This window comes from Sus scrofa, unplaced genomic scaffold (genome assembly GCF_000003025.6).
Source record: "Sus scrofa isolate TJ Tabasco breed Duroc unplaced genomic scaffold, Sscrofa11.1 Contig1815, whole genome shotgun sequence".
Taxonomy (NCBI): domain Eukaryota; kingdom Metazoa; phylum Chordata; class Mammalia; order Artiodactyla; family Suidae; genus Sus; species Sus scrofa.
Genome location: NW_018084954.1, coordinates 357,730 through 375,880, shown reverse-complemented (window position 1 = coordinate 375,880; position 18,151 = coordinate 357,730). Strand labels below are relative to the sequence as shown.

The 18,151-nt window shown below is 35.1% G+C and overlaps 1 pseudogene; it reads left to right on the top strand.

The window, feature by feature from the left end:
• The first annotated feature begins 16,953 nt into the window (after positions 1 to 16,953).
• On the top strand, positions 16,954 to 17,879 carry LOC100627759 (annotated as a pseudogene).
• The last annotated feature ends 272 nt before the right edge of the window (positions 17,880 to 18,151 follow it).

The window sequence follows — 18,151 nt, the reverse complement described above, 5'->3', positions numbered from 1 at the left end:
AATCAAGTGACAAAGGATTAATCTCCAAAATTTATAAACACCTTCAGCAGCTCCATACCAAAACAACAAACAACCCCATCAAAAAATGGGCAGAAGATCTACACAGACAGTTTTCCAAAGAAGACATACAGATGGCCAAAAAACCATGAATAGATGTTCATCACTCATTATTAGAGAAATGCAAATCAAAACCACGATGAAGTACCACTTTATACCAGCCAGAATGGCCATCATCCAAAAGTGTACAAACACTAAGTGCTACAGAGGGTGTGCAGAAAAAGGAATCCTAGTACATTGTTGTTGGGATTGTAAATTGGTGCAACCACTGTGGAAAGCAGTATGGAGAGTCCTCAGAAAACTAAACATAGAACTACCATTTGATCCAGCAATCCCACTCCTGGGCATCTATCCAGAGAAAACCACGACTCGCAAAGACACATGTACTCCAATGTTCATTGCAACACTATTTTCAGTAGCCAAGACATGGAAACAACCTAAATGTCCATCGACAGAAGAGTGGATCAAGATATTGTGGTACATATACACAATGGAATTTTACTCAGCCATTAAAAAGAACGAAGTACCAGCATTTTTAGCAACATGGATGGACCTAGAAACTATCATGCTAAGTGAAGTCAGCCATACAATGAGACACCAACATCAAATGCTTTCACTGACGTGGAATCTGAAAAATTGACAAACTGAACTTCTTTGCAGAACAGATGCTGACTCACAGACTTTGAAAAACTTTCGTCTCTGGAGGAGACAGTTTGGGGGGTGGGTGGATGTGCTTGGACTGTGGGATGGAAATCCTGTGAAATCAGATTGTTATGATCATTATACAACTATAGATGTGATAAATTCATCTGAGTAATAAAAAAAGAAAAAAAGAAAAAAGGAAAAAGAAAGCTATGACAGAGAATTAAACAATGTTAAGCATTAAGTTCCATACAAAAGGATAAATTGAAAAGAGGGGAAAACATAGAAGACAACATAAATCTCATATTACAATAAATATTCTAAAAAGTATTTTTCAATAGAAAACAGGAGGTGAAAAAGCCCAGATCCCAAAAGTCTTTGGTCTCCTTCCCGCTTCCTTGCTTATGATTGACTTAATGATGTTGGCTAATGACCTTGATCTAAACCTACACTATCCTTTACTTTCTTGAATTATCCTAAGTCTTACTGCTATACTTTGATCACTCCTTCCCTGTTTTCTTCAGTGCCTCCACCTATGTTACGTGTTTAATGAAATATTTCCCATTGTTTTCTTGTTCTTCTCACTCTCAGTATCTCTTTGAGCTATTCCAGGATTCCTCATGATTCCAAACTCCGTTTTTATGAGAAAAGCTCAGTGATCTTTGTCTCTAACCTAGATGTCTTCCCTGAGCTATAGAGCCATAAAAGCCACCTTCAGAAAATCTCCATATGAACACTGTCTTTCTCTTATACATACCATATATAACTCAAATCACCACATCCAATTCAGAACTCAACTCTCTTTCCTTATCTTCTACAAACAAAAAATTATCTTCCTTAACTCTAATTTTGTTGATGGTTTTAGTCTTCTCAGTCATACTGGATTAAAATATTGAAGCCTTCCTGAACTCCATCCTCTCTGTCACACATATCTACCTACTTGGTAAATCCTATTGCCACAGGCACTTTATATCCAACACCATGGCAACTGCTCTGGATTAGCTTTATTACCTCCTTCTGGAGCCATTATATTCACTGCTGCTAAAGTCGTCTTATTGAAACACTTGTCTAGTCTTGGCATTATAGTGTATGTCCTTGTCATTCTACTGAAACTGCTCTAAATAAAACTTCCAGTGAAATTTATTTATTTATTTTTCAAGGCTGATAAATCACTTTACTGCTTTTTGTTGTTTTTTGTATTTTTAATTACACAATGAATTTTACTGCATTATAGTTGTACAATGATCATCATGACCCAATTTTATAGCATTTCCATCCCAAACCCCAGCCCATCCCTCCATCCCCCAACCTGTCTCCTTTGTAAATCGTAAGTTTTTCAAAGTCTGTTGAGTCAGAATCTGTTGTGCAAAGACGTTCAGTGTGTCCTTTTTTAGATTCCACATGTAAGTGATAGCATTTGATGTTGGTGTCACACTGTCTTTCTGACTTCACTCCGCATGATCATTTCTAGGTCCTTCCATGTTGCTAAAAATGCGGTTATTTCTTTCCTTTTAATGGCTGAGTAATATTCCATCATGTGTATGTACTACATCATCTTTATCCACTCCTCTGTTGATGGATATTTAGGTTGTTTCCATGTCTTGGCTATTGTATATAGTACTGCAATGAACATTGGAATATATGTATTTTTTGAGTCATGGTTTTCTCTGGATAGATGCCCAGTAGTGGGATTGCTGGTTCAAATAGTAACTCTATTTTTAGTTTTCTGAGGAATCTCTATACTGTTTTCCATAGTGGCTGCACTAATTTACATTCCCACCAACAGTATAATAGGATTCCCTTTTCTCCACACCCTCTCCAGCATTTGTAGACTTTCCAATGATGGCCCTTCTGGCCAATGTAAAGTGGCACCTCATCGTGGTTTTGACTTGCATTTCTCTAATAATTAGTGATATTGAACATCTTTCCGTGAGTTTGTGGCCATTTGTATGTATTATTTGGAGAACTGTCTGTTTAGATCTTCTGCCCATTTTTTGATGGGGTTATTTTTTTTTTGTTATGGAGCTGCAGGAGGTGTTTATAAATTTTAGAGATGAATCCCTTGTCAGTCGCTTCACTTGCAAAGATTTTCTCCCATTCTGTGGGTTGTCTTTTTGTTTTTTTTAGGGTTTCCTTTGCTGTGAAGAAATTTTAAGTTAAGTCCCATTTGTTTATTTTTGTTTTAATTGTCATAACTCTAAGAGGTGGATCTGAGAAGATGTTGCTGTGGTTTATATTGGAGAGTGTTTGGCTTATGTTTTTCTTTAAGAGTTTTATAATATCTGGTCTTATATCTAGGCCTCTAATCCATTTTGAGTTTATTTTTTTGTATGGTGTTAGGAAGTATTCTAATTTCATTCTTTTACATGTGGCTGTCCAGTTTTCCAAGCACCAGTTATTGAAGAGACTATTAGAACATTTTTTCATACTACATATAAAAATAAACTCAAACTGATTAAAGATTTGTCAGACTTCAAAATACAAAACTCTCAGAAGAGAATATTCTTTGATATAAACTATAGATATATTTTTATACCTCCCCTAAGTCAAAAGAAATAAAAGAAAAAATAAAGAGGATATACTTAAACTTAAAATCTTCTTCATAAAGAAGAAAACAGTTAACACAATGAAAAAAATGATCTATTGAATGAAAAAAATTGCAAGCATATGACGAAAAAAGGACAGATATCCAAAATATATAAACAGCTCATACGAATCAACAACAAAAACCCAACCTATTCAAAACTCAGGCAGACCAGAATAGACATTTTTCCAAAGAAGAGATATAAATGGCTAACAGGCAAATGAAAGAATATCAATATCATTAATTGTTAGAAAAATGCAAATGAAAATAATATCACCTCACCCTTTTAACTATAGCTATCATCCAAAATTTCACAGATATGAAATGTTGGCAAGTATGTGGTCAAATGGGAATCCTTGAATACTGTTGGTGGAATGTAAATTGCTCCAGTCACCATTGAAAACTGAAAGGAGGTGACTCATAAAACTAAAAATGGAGCTACCATGTGATCCACCAATTTCATTACTGGAATATATCCAGAGGAAATGCAAATACCCATTACAAAACCCACAAGCACCAAATATTCATAGTTGCACTACTTAGAGTTGCCAAAATATGGAAGTGACCCATTGCCCATCAACAAATTGAAAAAGAAGGTTGGTATGTATAAGTGCATATAAACATACAAACACACAAACACAATGGAATTACTCAACCATGAAAATGTATGAGATTCAGCCATTTAAAGCAATGTGGATAGACCTAGATAATATTATACTTAGTGAAAACTGTCAGAAAGAGAAAGACAGACAGTATGTGACATTACTTATATGTGGAATCTAAAACATAATACAAACGAATATATGCACAAGAGAAACACACTCACAGACATAGAAAGCAAACCAGTGGTTACAAAAATAGAGAGGGAAGAGGTGATGGGACAAATTAGGGGTATAGAATTTACAGATACAAACTACTGTGCATTAAATATATAAGCAGTAGAGATATGATGGGTACCACAGTAAATATAGCCATTATCTTTTTTAAATTGAAGTATATTCGATCTACAATGTTGTGTTAGTTTCAGGGGTACAATAAAGTGATTCAGTTATATGTGTGTGTGCATTTGTAAGTATACATATATTCATAATATGTATACAGACACACAATACTCACACACTCATACACACAGAGGTAATATTCTTTTCCCATATAGTTAATTACAAATCATTGTATATAGTTTCCTGTGCTAAACTTTAGGTCCCATAAGTAATTTAACAACACCAAATGTGACATTCACATCTGAAATTTCCCAGTTTTCTCAAAATTGCCCTCTTTAATTTTTCTTTATTATTTTAAATTTGACACTAAATTTAGAGTTATCACAAATATTGGGTATATTCCATATGTTATACAATACATCCTAATAGCCTACATTATACCCAATATTTTATACCCCCATTATCCAAACCCTATGCTGCCCCTCCCTCACACTTGCAACCACTAGTTGGTTCTATCTGTGAGTCTGCTTCTTTTTTATCATATTCACTTACTTTGATGTATTTTTTTTTAACTTCACGTATAAGTGATATTATAGAGTATTTATCTTTGGCTTATTTCACTTGTGATTATTACCACACACTTGTAAGAATGGTCATCCACAAAATGTCTACAAACTATAAATGCTGGACAGTGTGTGAAGAAATGGGAACCTTCCTACGCTATTGGTTGGGATGTAAATTGGTACAACCATAATGGGAAACACTATGGAGTTTCGTCAAAAACTAATTATAGAACTAGCATGTGATCCAGCAATCCCACTCCTAGGCATATATACAGACAAAACCGTAATTCAGAAAGAAACTTGCACCCCTATGTTCATTTCAGCACTATTCACAATAGCCAAGACAATGGAAACAACCTAAATGTCCAACATCAGAGGAATGGATAAAGGATATGTATTACATATACACAGTGGAATATTATATGGTCATAGAAAAAATGAAATAATGCCATTTGCAGCAACATGGATGGACCTAGAGATTACCATACTAAGTGAAGTTAGTCTAATATTCAATGACAAACATGACTTATATGTGGAACATTACAAAAAAAGGATACAAATGAACTTATTTGTATAACAGAAACAGACTCACAGACATTGAAAATAAACTTATGGTTACCAAAGTGGCCAGATAAGGGTATGGAGGAATGGACCAGAGGTTTGGGGTTGGCATATGCACACTGAGGGATATGGAATGACCGACTAACTGTGACCTGCCCTGCAACACAGCAAACTCTACCCAGTATTTTGTGATGGTCCATGTGGAGAAAAAATCTGAAAAAGAACAGATGCCCATATGCATGTATAAATGAATCACTGTGTTATATAGCAGAAATTATCACAACACTGTATATCAATCATAATTCAATAAAACTTTTAAAAATGAAAAAAGAAATATTATCTTTCCAATATAGTAATACGGTATATCTTTCCATTTGTTTGTGCTATCTTTGGTTTTCTTCATCACTGTTTCATAGTTTTCCACGTATAAGACTTTTACCTCTTTATGTATGCTGTTTCCCAAATATTTTGCTATTATTGATATGATAGTAAATGGGACTATTTCCTTAATTTCCCTTCCTGACAGTTTGTTTTTAGTATAGAGAAATGCAAAAGGTTTCTTATTAATTTGTACCCTGCAACTTTTCTAAGTTCACTGAAAAGCTCTAGTAGTTTTCCAGTGGCATCTTTTGGATTTTCTACTTATAGAATCATTTCATCCACAAAAAGTGACAGTTTTTCTTCTTCCTTTGCCATTTGGATCACTTTACTCTCTTTCTTCTCTGAATGACTAGGACTTCCAACACAATGTTGAAAAAATTGGTGAGAGTAGCCATTCTTGTCTTGCTCTGGATATTGGAGGAAATGCTTTCACTTTTTTACCGTTGAGATTGCTGTTTTATATCAATTATTGTTATAGTTTGCTCATATCTAGAATTCAAATGTATTATTTATTTATTTTTTTAATTCTTTTTTTTAATTTTATTTCTCCACTGTACAACAAGGGGATCAAGTTATCCTTACATGTATACATTACATTTACATTTCTTTTCCCCACCCTTTGTTCTGTTGCAACATGAGTATCTAGACAAAGTTCTCAATGCTACTCAGCAGGATCTCCTTGTAAATCTATTCTAAATTGTGTCTGATAAGCCCAAGCTTCCGATCCCTCCCACTCCCTCTCCCTCCCATCAGGCAGCCACAAGTCTCTTCTCCAAGTCCATGATTTTCTTTTCTGAGGAGATGTTCATTTGTGCTGGATATTAGATTCCAGTTATAAGTGATATCTTATGGTACTCGTCTTTGTCTTTCTGGCTCATGTCACTCAGTATGAGATTCTCTAGTTCCATGCATGTTGCTGAAAATGGCATTATGTCATTCTTTTTATGGCTGAGTAGTATTCCATTGTGTATATATACCACCTCTTCCGAATCCAATCATCTGTTGATGGACATTTAGATTGTTTCCATGTCCTGGCTATTGTGAATATTGCTGCAATGAACATGTGGGTGCATGCGTCTCTTTTAAGTAGAGTTTTGTCCGGATAGATGCCCAAGAGTGGGATTGCAGGGTCATATGGAAGTTCTATGTATAGATTTCTAAGGTATCTCCAGAACGTTCTCCATAGTGGCTGTACCAGTTGACATTCCCGCCAACAGTGCAGGAGGGTTCCCTTTTCTCCACAGCCCCTCCAACACTTGTTATTTGTGGATTTATTAATGATGGCCATTCTGACTGTTGTGAGGTGGTATCTCATGGTAGTTTTGATTTGCATTTCTCTTATAATCAACGATGTTGAGCATTTTTTCAAACCTCCTCCCTCACAATTACTGTTTTTGATATCATATTTTACACTTTTTTATGTATTCCTTAACTGCTTATTGTTGACATAGATGAGTTTATTAATTTGTTTTTTACCTCTCCACTAGCTTTGTGTGTGGATGATTTCTTACCTTTATTGCATATTCAGCTTTTCACTATGTAATTTTTTTCTTTTTAGTTATGGCCCTTTTTCTACTAGAAAATTCCTTTAGGATTTGTTGTAAATCTGGTTTGGTGGTGCTGAATATTTTCAGCTTTTCTTGTCTGTAAAGCTTTTGATCACTCTAACAAATCTGAACAGGAACCTTGATTATTAGAGCATATTTGGTTGTATATTTTTCCTTTTCAATACTTTTAATATATTGTGCCACACCCTTCGAGCCTATAGACTTCTGATTGAAAAATAAGCTTATAGGCTTACAGGAGTTCTCTTGTATATTATTTGTTGAATTTCCCTCACTGATTTTAATCTCTTTCTCTAACTTATTTCATATTACTTATGTTGTATCCTGGTGAGTCTGCTTGGTGTTCATACTATATTGGACTGTCTGTACTTCCTGAATTTGGTGCAATTTCCTTTCCCAGGTTATGGAAATGTTCAGCTATAATGTTTTTAAATATATTTTCAGCCCCTTTCTCACTTCCTTATGGATCCAAATGGTTTGCTTAATATCTGTTGTCCCAGAAGTCTATTAAATTGTCTTCATTTCTTTTCTTTTTTTTTTTTCATTTTGTTCACTGGAAGTTGTGCCACTAGTCTGTCTTCCAGGATCGTGACCCACTCCTCTGTACCATTTAGTCTACTACTGATTCTAGTGTGTTTTTCATTTCAATCATTGCATTATTCGCCTCTGTTTAGTTGTTCTTTATATTTTCTAAATCTTTGATAAATAATTCTAACTTCTCACTCTTTGCATCCATTCTTCTCACTTGATCCATTTTATGATCATTACTCTGAACACTTTCTTAGGTTGATTTCCTATCTCCATATCAGTTAATTCATCTCCTGGGACTTAATGTTCTTCCTGCAATTGGAACATGTTTCTCTGATACCTCATTTTGTCTAAATTACTATTTGTATTTTTATGTGCATATAGGCTAGTCATGTAGCTCAACCTTGGAGGGGTGGCATTGGAGACATTTAGGGTGTTTCCATTGTCTTGGCTATTGTAAATAGTGCTGAAATGAACATAGGGGTGCATGTATCTTTCTGAATTACAGGCTTGGCACAAAGACTCAGGCCTCAGAGGTCAGTTCAAGGAAGAGGACTAGGGTTGGCTGTGTGGAGACATCCTGAGGGGCTAGAGAGCAATGCAGCACAGGTTGGGGAGCAGAATGCCACAGCCAAGGGAACTCAGGAGGAGGTCTGGGCCCATAGGAAAACCAAAGCACCATTGTTGGGGAGGGTGAAAGGAGGAGGGGCAGACCATCATAGGTATATTTTTCCCTGCTCACATGGACTCTCAGAGATTGGGGCAAGTCTGGCTCAGGCTATGTGTGATGAGGTGCCACTTGTTTAGGCTATGGGAGACCAGGCCTATCTTGTGTGGGCTAAGGGCAATGGAGTGCTCTAAGCATGACATGGTGACTCTTGCATAATCTATAGGTGATGGGGATGAACCTCAGCAGTTGTCTCAGAAACCAGAGTGGGGCATGGCCCATCACCCCTAGGGGTCTGTGAACAGGTACAACATGTGCCCCAGTCATCTCAGAGGTAAGAAAAGAAGAGGGCATTGCAACAGAGGACCATCTGTTGTTGTTTTCACTCCTCTGGGAACACGCTGTCCCTGCTGTTCCCACTGCCATATGCTCCAGGGCCAACTACACATGCCTGAGCAGTGTCACTTTCCAGGACCTTGCAACTAGGAGAAACCTGTACAACTCCTGTGTGGACTAAGTGGAAAAGGGAAATTCTGTAAGAAAAGGATGTGTGGTCTGCAGGTGGCAGGAGCAAATCAACACAGTTACCTCTGACTCCAGAGGTGGGCATGGCCCAAAAGCAGTGGCTACTAGCCCTACCTATTGCCTCATTTTCCCTAGAAACTCAGGCAGTGCCCTATCACTGGGATAATAGCCTGATCACACTGAGGAGAGAGATAGCAAATATCCAAACTCCTATGCCAAAAATAAACAGTAAGCCTCCAAAAATACAAAGGGATGCTTTTGCATAGAAGTAGCCCTCCAACTCAGAGAAAAAGAAAAATATAAGCAAATTGAAGAAGCTCAGGAAGCATTCCCAGTTAAAAGAACAGGAGAATTCACCTGAAGTAGCAAACAATGAAACAGACCTCTGTAGTCTGATAGGCAATGAGTTCAAAAAGAAAAAATGAAAATACTGAAGGAAATAATGGTGGATATAAACAGTAATGCAGATTACTTTATTTTATTTTATGTTTTGTCTTTTTGTCTTTTTAGGGCCGCACTTGTGGCAGATGGAGGTTCCCAGGTTAGGGATCTAATCAGAGCTATAGCGGACAGCCTATGCCTGAGCCACAGCAATGCCATATCTGAGCCATGTCTGTGACCTACACCACAGCTCATGGCAATGCCAGACCTTTAACCCACTGAGCAAGGCCAGAGATTGAACCCACAACCTCATGGTTACTAGTCAAATTCATTTCCACTGTCATGATGGGTACTCCTTTTTTTTAATGCAGATTACTTTAGAAAGGAACTAAAAAATATAAGGAGGAGGCAAGAAAAATTAAAAATTAATTTTCAGAGATGCAAAATAAGTAAAAGGCTAAAGGGCAGAATGAATAATGCAGAGGAATGAATTAGTGACTTGGAATATAGAATAATGGAAATCTCTCAATCAGGACAGCAGACAGAGAACCAAATGAAAAAATATAAAAGCAATATAAGAGATCTATGGGATAATATAAAAATGGGCCAATCTACACATAATAGGGATTCCATAAATAGAAGAAAAAGAAAGGGGAATTGAAAGTATATTTGAAGAAATCATGGCTGAAAACTTTCGAATCTAAAGGAAACAGATAAGGAGATACAGGAAGCACAGAGGGCCCCAAACAAGCTGAACCCAAACAGGCCCATATTATAAGAAAAATGGAAAAAGTTAAAATAAGGATAGGATTCCAAAGGTAGCAAGAGAAGAATGAAGACTTAATTATGAAGGAACACGCATTGGGCTATCTACTTATTTCTCTTCAGAAACACTACAGGCCAGAACTCAGTGGCAAGATATATTCAAAGTTGTAAATTGGAAAAAATCTGCAGCCTATAATACTCTACCCAGCAAAATTACCATTTAAAATAGAAGGAGAATTAAAAATTTCCCCACAAACAAAAACTAAAAGAATACCACAATACTAAACAATAACCAAATGGCGGCAATAAGAAAAAGAGGGGAAACAAACTTTTACAAAGCACAATTTAAAAGGTTTAGTAGCCAAGACATGTAAGCAAGGAAAATGTTCATCAACATAAGAATGGATAAAGAAAATGTGGTACATATATACAATTGGAATATTATTCAGGCATAAGAAAGAATGAAATATTGCCATTTGTAGAAATAAGGATGGACCTAGAGATTATCATACTAAATGAAATAAGTCAGTCAAAGACACATATAATATGATACCATTTATATATGGAATCTAATAAAAATGATACAAATGAAGTTATTTACAAAACAGAAACAAACTCACAGACATTGAAAACAATCTTATGGTTACCAAAGGGAAGACGTTGGAGGGGAGGCATTAATTAGGAGTTAAGATTAACATATACACACTACTATATATAAAACAGATAGGTAACAAGGACCTACTGGTAACACAGGGGATATTCACTAATAATCTCTATGGGAAAAGAATCTTAAAAAGAATTGATATATGTATATACATAACTGAATCACTTTCCTATACCCCTGAAACAAATTCAACATTGTAAATCGACAATACTTCAATATAAAATAAATACATTCATATATACATACATACATACATACATACATACATACAAGGTACCTGACACTACAGAACCAAGACTCAATCACATTTTGAAGTCTTAATATATGTTCCACATGGGTATGTAAAGGTTCATGATTGTCCCTGCCTACTGGGAACTTGTAATTTATTAAGGGAAACGTTAAAATACAGAAAATCATTAATAATTTTGCAGAACCTCCCCTGACACCTTATAAAAGGTTGTTTCTTCATGTTAAGAGGAGGAATATGTAGAAATCCAAAGATAATATATTTTGTGTTACATCACTGTTGTTTCTGATTATATTTATAGCTTGATTTCCCTGTGCCATTAACCAGAATGTGAACAATGTTCAGACAGGTATTTCATTCTTTTGCACATACATATTTTGCCTTACTTAGGCTAGGTCTTGGACATGGGGTAGATACTAGATTGCAACAGGTAATGAAAAGATAAAAAAAATACTCAATTATACGTTAAAAAAATTAGGGCTGTTTACCTCGCAGCTTGGATGGGCAGGAGAACTCTATCTTGCTTTGAAACCCAGTCAAAACTTGTATTCTTCCCCATTTGAGCAGATGTATCTGTGTATTACATCTTTCAAACTCTGTCAGACATTAAGAAATAAACTGGTACAGCCACTATGGAGAACAGTTTGGAGATACCTTAGAAATCTATACATAGAACTTCCATATGACCCTGCAATCCCACTCTTGGGCATCTATCTGGACAAAGCTCTACTTAAAAGAGACACATGCACCCGCATGTTCATTGCAGCCCTATTCACAATAGCCAGGACATGGAAACAATCCAAATGTCCATCGACAGATGATTGGATTCAGAAGATGTGGTATATATACACAATGGAATACTACTCAGCCATAAAAAAGGATGACATCATGCCATTTGCAGCAACATGGATGGAACTAGAGAATCTCATACTGAGTGACATGAGCCAGAAAGACAAAGACAAATACCATATGATATCACTTATAACTGGAATCTAATATCCAGCACAAATGAACATCTCCTCAGAAAAGAAAATCATGGACTTGGAGAAGAGACTTGTGGTTGCCTGATGGGAGGGGGAGGGAGTGGGAGGGATCGGGAGCTTGGGCTTATCAGACACAACCTAGAATAGATTTATAAGGAGATCCTGCTGAATAGCATTGAGAACTATGTCTAGATACTCATGTCGCAACAGAAGAAAGGGTGGGGGAAAAAACTGTAACTGCAATGTATACATCTAAGGATGACCTGACCCCCTTGCTGTACAGTGGGAAAATAATTAAAAAAAAAAAAAAGAAATAATACTTAGAAATAAATTCAAACAAGTTCTGGAAATGCTGGAACACAGCACTAAGCTAAGATACTCTAAATAATATATATATATATATATATATATATATAAAATCACATTTCTTTTTCTGAATATGACTATTAATAAATTAATAATAGTGTTAGCAGGAGTAACATTTTATACCATTAATACATAAGTTAAAATGTTAATACCATTTCATTATTAGGTCATTCTTAATTTCTACTTTCATATTTTATAACATATAATATTTTAGCATAATGACACATTTACCTGTTCATAGGTAAAAATGTATATATTTAAAAAATACTCCCGGTGATTTTTCATATGAATATATACCAAAAATGGTCTGGAACTCTTATTTAGAGAAGCCACCAGAAGTTGAAATATCTAAGTAGATAAGATAATCTGGGGGAAACTCTAGAATGAAAAAAGAGGGTGTTCATGTAAATATCCAAGAGGAACACAAGCATTTAAAAGCAAAGCATAACCCAGCAGATAAGCCTGAGATGGAACAGTCAGGAGGACAAAAGCAGTGACTGTTATCACAGAAACAGAGGTGAGAAGACTTTTGATAGGATAAAACACCACATATTGGTGTTTTTAAGATAAATAGATGTTCTTTGGAGTTGGCAGTTAGAATTTTCTACCACCCTACTGAGAGAAGGTCCAGTGATTTGGCAGGGAAAGACCCAAATGGCACAATTTCCAAGCAGTTTCCCCAATCCCTTTATATTATCTTCAGTGTCTCCTACATCATATATGAATAAACTTCAGTTAACCTAACTTACTACCTAGATTTAATTAGGTTTTACTATTTTAAGCATCCAGGATTTTATGATATGCTTGCATTCTGTTGCTTCTTTTCCACACTTGCTTCATATATTATAATCCTCCTTATCCTACAAGGTTCATCTGAAATGATACTTTCAATTAGAAAACTTTCTTTTTTTCTCCAGATCTCTATTCACTGCCTTCAACATATTCACATATAGCATATTTTACCCTTTTTTATATAAAAAATGAATTGCCTGAGAGTTAGCAATACCAGTGTCTTTCTCCCCAGTAGATCATGAGCTTCTTTCTTGTCAGGAGACATTTCTAAAATCTAAGATCTCCTTATTCTGTGCTCATTCTCTACATGTCTCTCTCAACACCCTATGTATTGTAAATACTTAAGGTTCAACAGAACTGAAATATTCAATGTAGTCAGTTAAGAATCTAGCTCAGTTTGTTAGAATCCCAAAAGATGTGTAACATGATTGGTGACTTAAAGATATTTATCCAAGACTTTTACAATCAAGACATGCAAAATTCATATTTGATAAAGTGGTAAATGCATTATAAAAGCAGGTAATTACTATGGAGATCGGGAAAAGGAAAATCAATTTCATCCAAAGAATCTGGAAAATTCCTCAAGGAGATACGTTTTGAGATCAAGAATAAGCAGGATTGGGATGAAAGGAAGAAGAAAGTGTTTTAGATGAAGAAACATGAGCAAATTAATGAAGCAGGTGCACAAAGGAGCAGTGAAGGGATGTGAATGGCCAAGTGCCCTAAGTTGAGAGGAAGAAAGCCAGGTGAGAGTTAAGACAGACTGTGCAGCATCTGATATGACAAAATATGAAAAAAAAACTTGCCTGAAAAGTAATCAAAGATGATTTAAAATACTTGAGCAAGAGAGTAAGTCTTGTTTTCATTCATTGGATAAACATTTGTTGAGCACTACAAAGTGCTTCATATTATTCAAGTGCTGAAAATAAGGAATGAATGTAATAAATACATCTCTTCCCTCTTAACCAAATACTGGCTTGAGAAGGGAGTGACTGATTATAGTGGTTCTGAGAAATAAATATATCATATTGGAGAGTAATTACTAGAATAAAGGGGATAATAAACATAATAAAGACAAAGGCAACTGGTGTAGACTTAAAAGAAATGTCTCGATAATTCATATGTGGACTAAATAATGATACCAAATTTCCAAAAATGGTTTTGTAGGACTTGGTTCCACATTCAACTCAGAGTGAAAAATTTGATAACCTGGCTGAATCTTCTATACCTTTTAGTATCTACTCCAAATTCAAATATTTCATAAACCATATTAATCTGATAAACATATTAATTCCTCCAGTAGGAGGTGCTAGCAATACTCTTCCACTCCTTTTATATTTTAAACAAAGAATGAAATGAATTGTAAAAATGAGGTCAATTACATTAGAATCAGAAAGATGATTTCAAATTGCCTTAGTGTCTTTAATGAGCATCTTTAGCTTTAACCACATTTTTTTTCACAGGCCATCTTTTTGTTTATTTTTAGGGCTACATATGAAGCCTATGGAATTTCCCAGCCAAGGGTCAAATCAGAGATGCAGCTGCCAGCCTAGGTCATAGCCACAGCAATGCTGGATCTGAGCTGTGTCTGTGACCTACACTGAAGCTTGAGGCAATGCCAGATCCTTAACCCACTGAGCAAGGCCAGGGATTGAACCCACATCCTCACAGACACTATGCCCAGTTCTTAGTTCCCTGGGACACAAAAAGAACTCCCCATGTGTCATCTTTAATTAACATCAGGTAGTATATATCTTAGTGACCAAATCTCCCCATAGAAATACACTGAAGTCATTATAAGGAAATCCCTTTAGCATTTGACAGTAAATTTAAATTTGCATTGTAAGGAAAATAATTATTGTCACTGACCTACCAGTAGTTTCCCAGACATACTCTTTCCATACCAAGTGCTTAGAGACCAAGGTTTATATTCTGAAATTCTAATAGTCAACACCATAAACCAAATAACGTGTTCAAGACATTTCTCAGTGAAATCTGTGCAAGAAGAATATTCTAGTTTAATTTAACTGTTAATATTAACAATTAATATTTATTTTTCTTACTGATTACTTCAACTATTTAATTAACATGCTTGCTATGTTATCCTCAAAAACAAAGACTATGTGAAACAAGGATGAAAAAATTTATTGCAATTCATGCTGACCTCTGATTCAAAGGTAGAACTTCAAAATATACAGGTAAGGGCAGAATATAATTGTCTTATATAATTCAGGTATGCACATAGAAAGTTATTTCTATTTTGGGTGAATAATGAAGTGGCGTAAGTTTAATATTTTAAAACAAAAAATAAAACTTTTCATCAGTGCTTGTACTTTGAAATTGGTGTAAAACATTTTCACCATAAAAGTTATGTGCATAGACACTCAAAATGTTTTGTAGATCAATAAATTATAGTAAGAAGATAGACTTTCAAAAGAAAACAAAATTTCTCTCACAAATCATATAAAAATTTGAGTCTATTTTTAAGTGATAGAAAACAATGTATAAAGCATGTCTTACTTTTATTTATTAGCTTTTATTGTACTGTGACATACTTAAGAAAATCTATCATAATTTTTTTAGGAAGCAGAAAAATATTTTCAGTTAATTCAGGTAGAATAAAGATGTATAGATTTTTAAAACAATGAATCTTGAATAATTTTCTTTGTAAACTCTTCTTCAAAATTGTCTCAATTTGCAGATAGCAAATAGTTCACTATGGATCATTGATGGGATACTGAAAACAAATTGACTCATCCCAGGCTGCTGGACTAGAAGTATGATTGGAATCAATCATGCTTCTTTTTCCCTGTATGATTGTACATCTGTTATAAGAAGAATAAGTCACAGAAAACCTCAATACATCAATAATATAAAAAAGGAAATTGTGCATGCACATATGAAAAAAGGAATGTTGGATTGTACACAGTGATTCTGGATTGTGTTGGGTATATAAGATACTCTTGATACTTCAAGAAATGGATATTGGTGTAGTCTGGGGCCATGAGTAAATGTTAATAGGTATCATTATATCACAACTATGCTTTACATAAAGGAGGAAATGATTTAGAGATCTGGGCACACTCAAAAAATAATGGATCTAGCATGAAACTGGGAAAAGAAATCAAATAAGTTATAACCTAAGGGTATTTATTTTCTTAGCATTCCAAAGTAATCTTCTTTAAAGATTAACAGTCCACTCTTCATCCTTAGTGATTTCCATGCAATTCCTAAGATATAAATTTAACATATCTGTTTAATTATTAAAATATTCACTCTCCTGTAAGAATATATAAAAATGTTGCTCAATTAAAAAAAATGTGTGTATACATATGTACATATACACAAACACACATAAAAATATTTGATATTTAGCTTAAGGTACCATAATATAAAAATTGACACACATTATTTTAGAATACTGAATCATTATTGGTACCTTAGATATGTAAGGTCTTTTTCATAAATTCATAAAGAAAAGTTTTTCTATTGTAAGCATCATCCCTAGAATTAACAAAATACTTTTGGGAATCCTGGGTTTCAGACCCAAGACCTTACAAACTTGATTACACAGAAATGAGTGTCCCCTATAGGTGTGTGTTCCTGTATACCAGAGGAAAATGGAGGAACTTGAAAAAGTGCTCCACTCCTCACAGAGGAAAAACTGGGAGGAAAATTTAGACATACTCTAATTTCAAATCTTTTATCTCCACAGATCTCATGTCAACAGAGAATGTGGATATGACTGAGGATAACCACTCCTGGACAACTGAATTTATCCTCATAGGATTTAGTAATCACCCAGAGCTGAGGACCATTCTGTTTCTGGTGTTCCTTACAATCTACCTGATCACCATGGTGGGAAACCTTGGTCTGGTGGCATTGATATTTACAGAGCATCGTCTTCACACACCAATGTACATCTTTCTGGGCAACCTCGCTCTGATGGATTCCTGTTGTTCCAGTGCCATCACCCCCAAGATGCTACAGAACTTCTTTTCTAAGGACAGAATCATTTCCCTCTATGAATGCATGGCACAATTTTATTTTCTCTGCTTTGCTGAAACTGCAGACTGCTTTCTCCTAGCAGCAATGGCCTATGATCGCTATGTGGCCATCTGCAACCCACTGCAGTACCACACGATGATGTCAAAGAAACTCTGCCTTCAAATGACCACAGGGGCCTATATAGCTGGAAACATGAATCCCATGATTCATACAGGGTTTCTCCTTAGGTTAGCTTTCTGTAGGTTTAATCAAATTAATCACTTTTTTGTGATCTTATTCCATTATTCAGACTTTCCTGTGTTGACCCTTCTATCAATCAATTGATGGTGTTTATCTTTGGTGCATCAGTTGCAATCTTCACTATTACCATAGTAATAATCTCTTACCTTTTCATCCTTTTCACAGTTTTCACAATGAGATCCAACAAGGGCAGAGGCAAAGCCCTATCTACTTGTGCATCCCACTTTCTCTCTGTCTCCATATTCTATGGTTCTCTTTTCTTCATGTACATTGGACCAAATTCCAGGAATGAAGGAGATAAAGATATACCTGTTGCTATTTTTTATACTCTCGTGATTCCTTTATTAAACCCCTTTATTTATAGCCTAAGAAATAAGGAAGTAATAAATGTTACCAAAAAAATTATGAAGATTTCATAGCATTATGAAACAATTATCCCATATGGATAACTGATTTAAATTTGATTAAACTTTTTTTCCAAATCAACAGTACTGGGAAGGTAGAAAATGGAATGGGTGTTTCATATATAACATTAAATTACTAAAACATGATGGTGTATCAATCAAATTACCAAATGTAAATGGTATTTCAAAATCTAAGATACTGGTTTTCATCAGGAGTGAGCTAAAAAATTACCCTTGAGGTCACAATTGTGTCAGGGTGTAATTAGTTATATTTTGTAACAATCTTT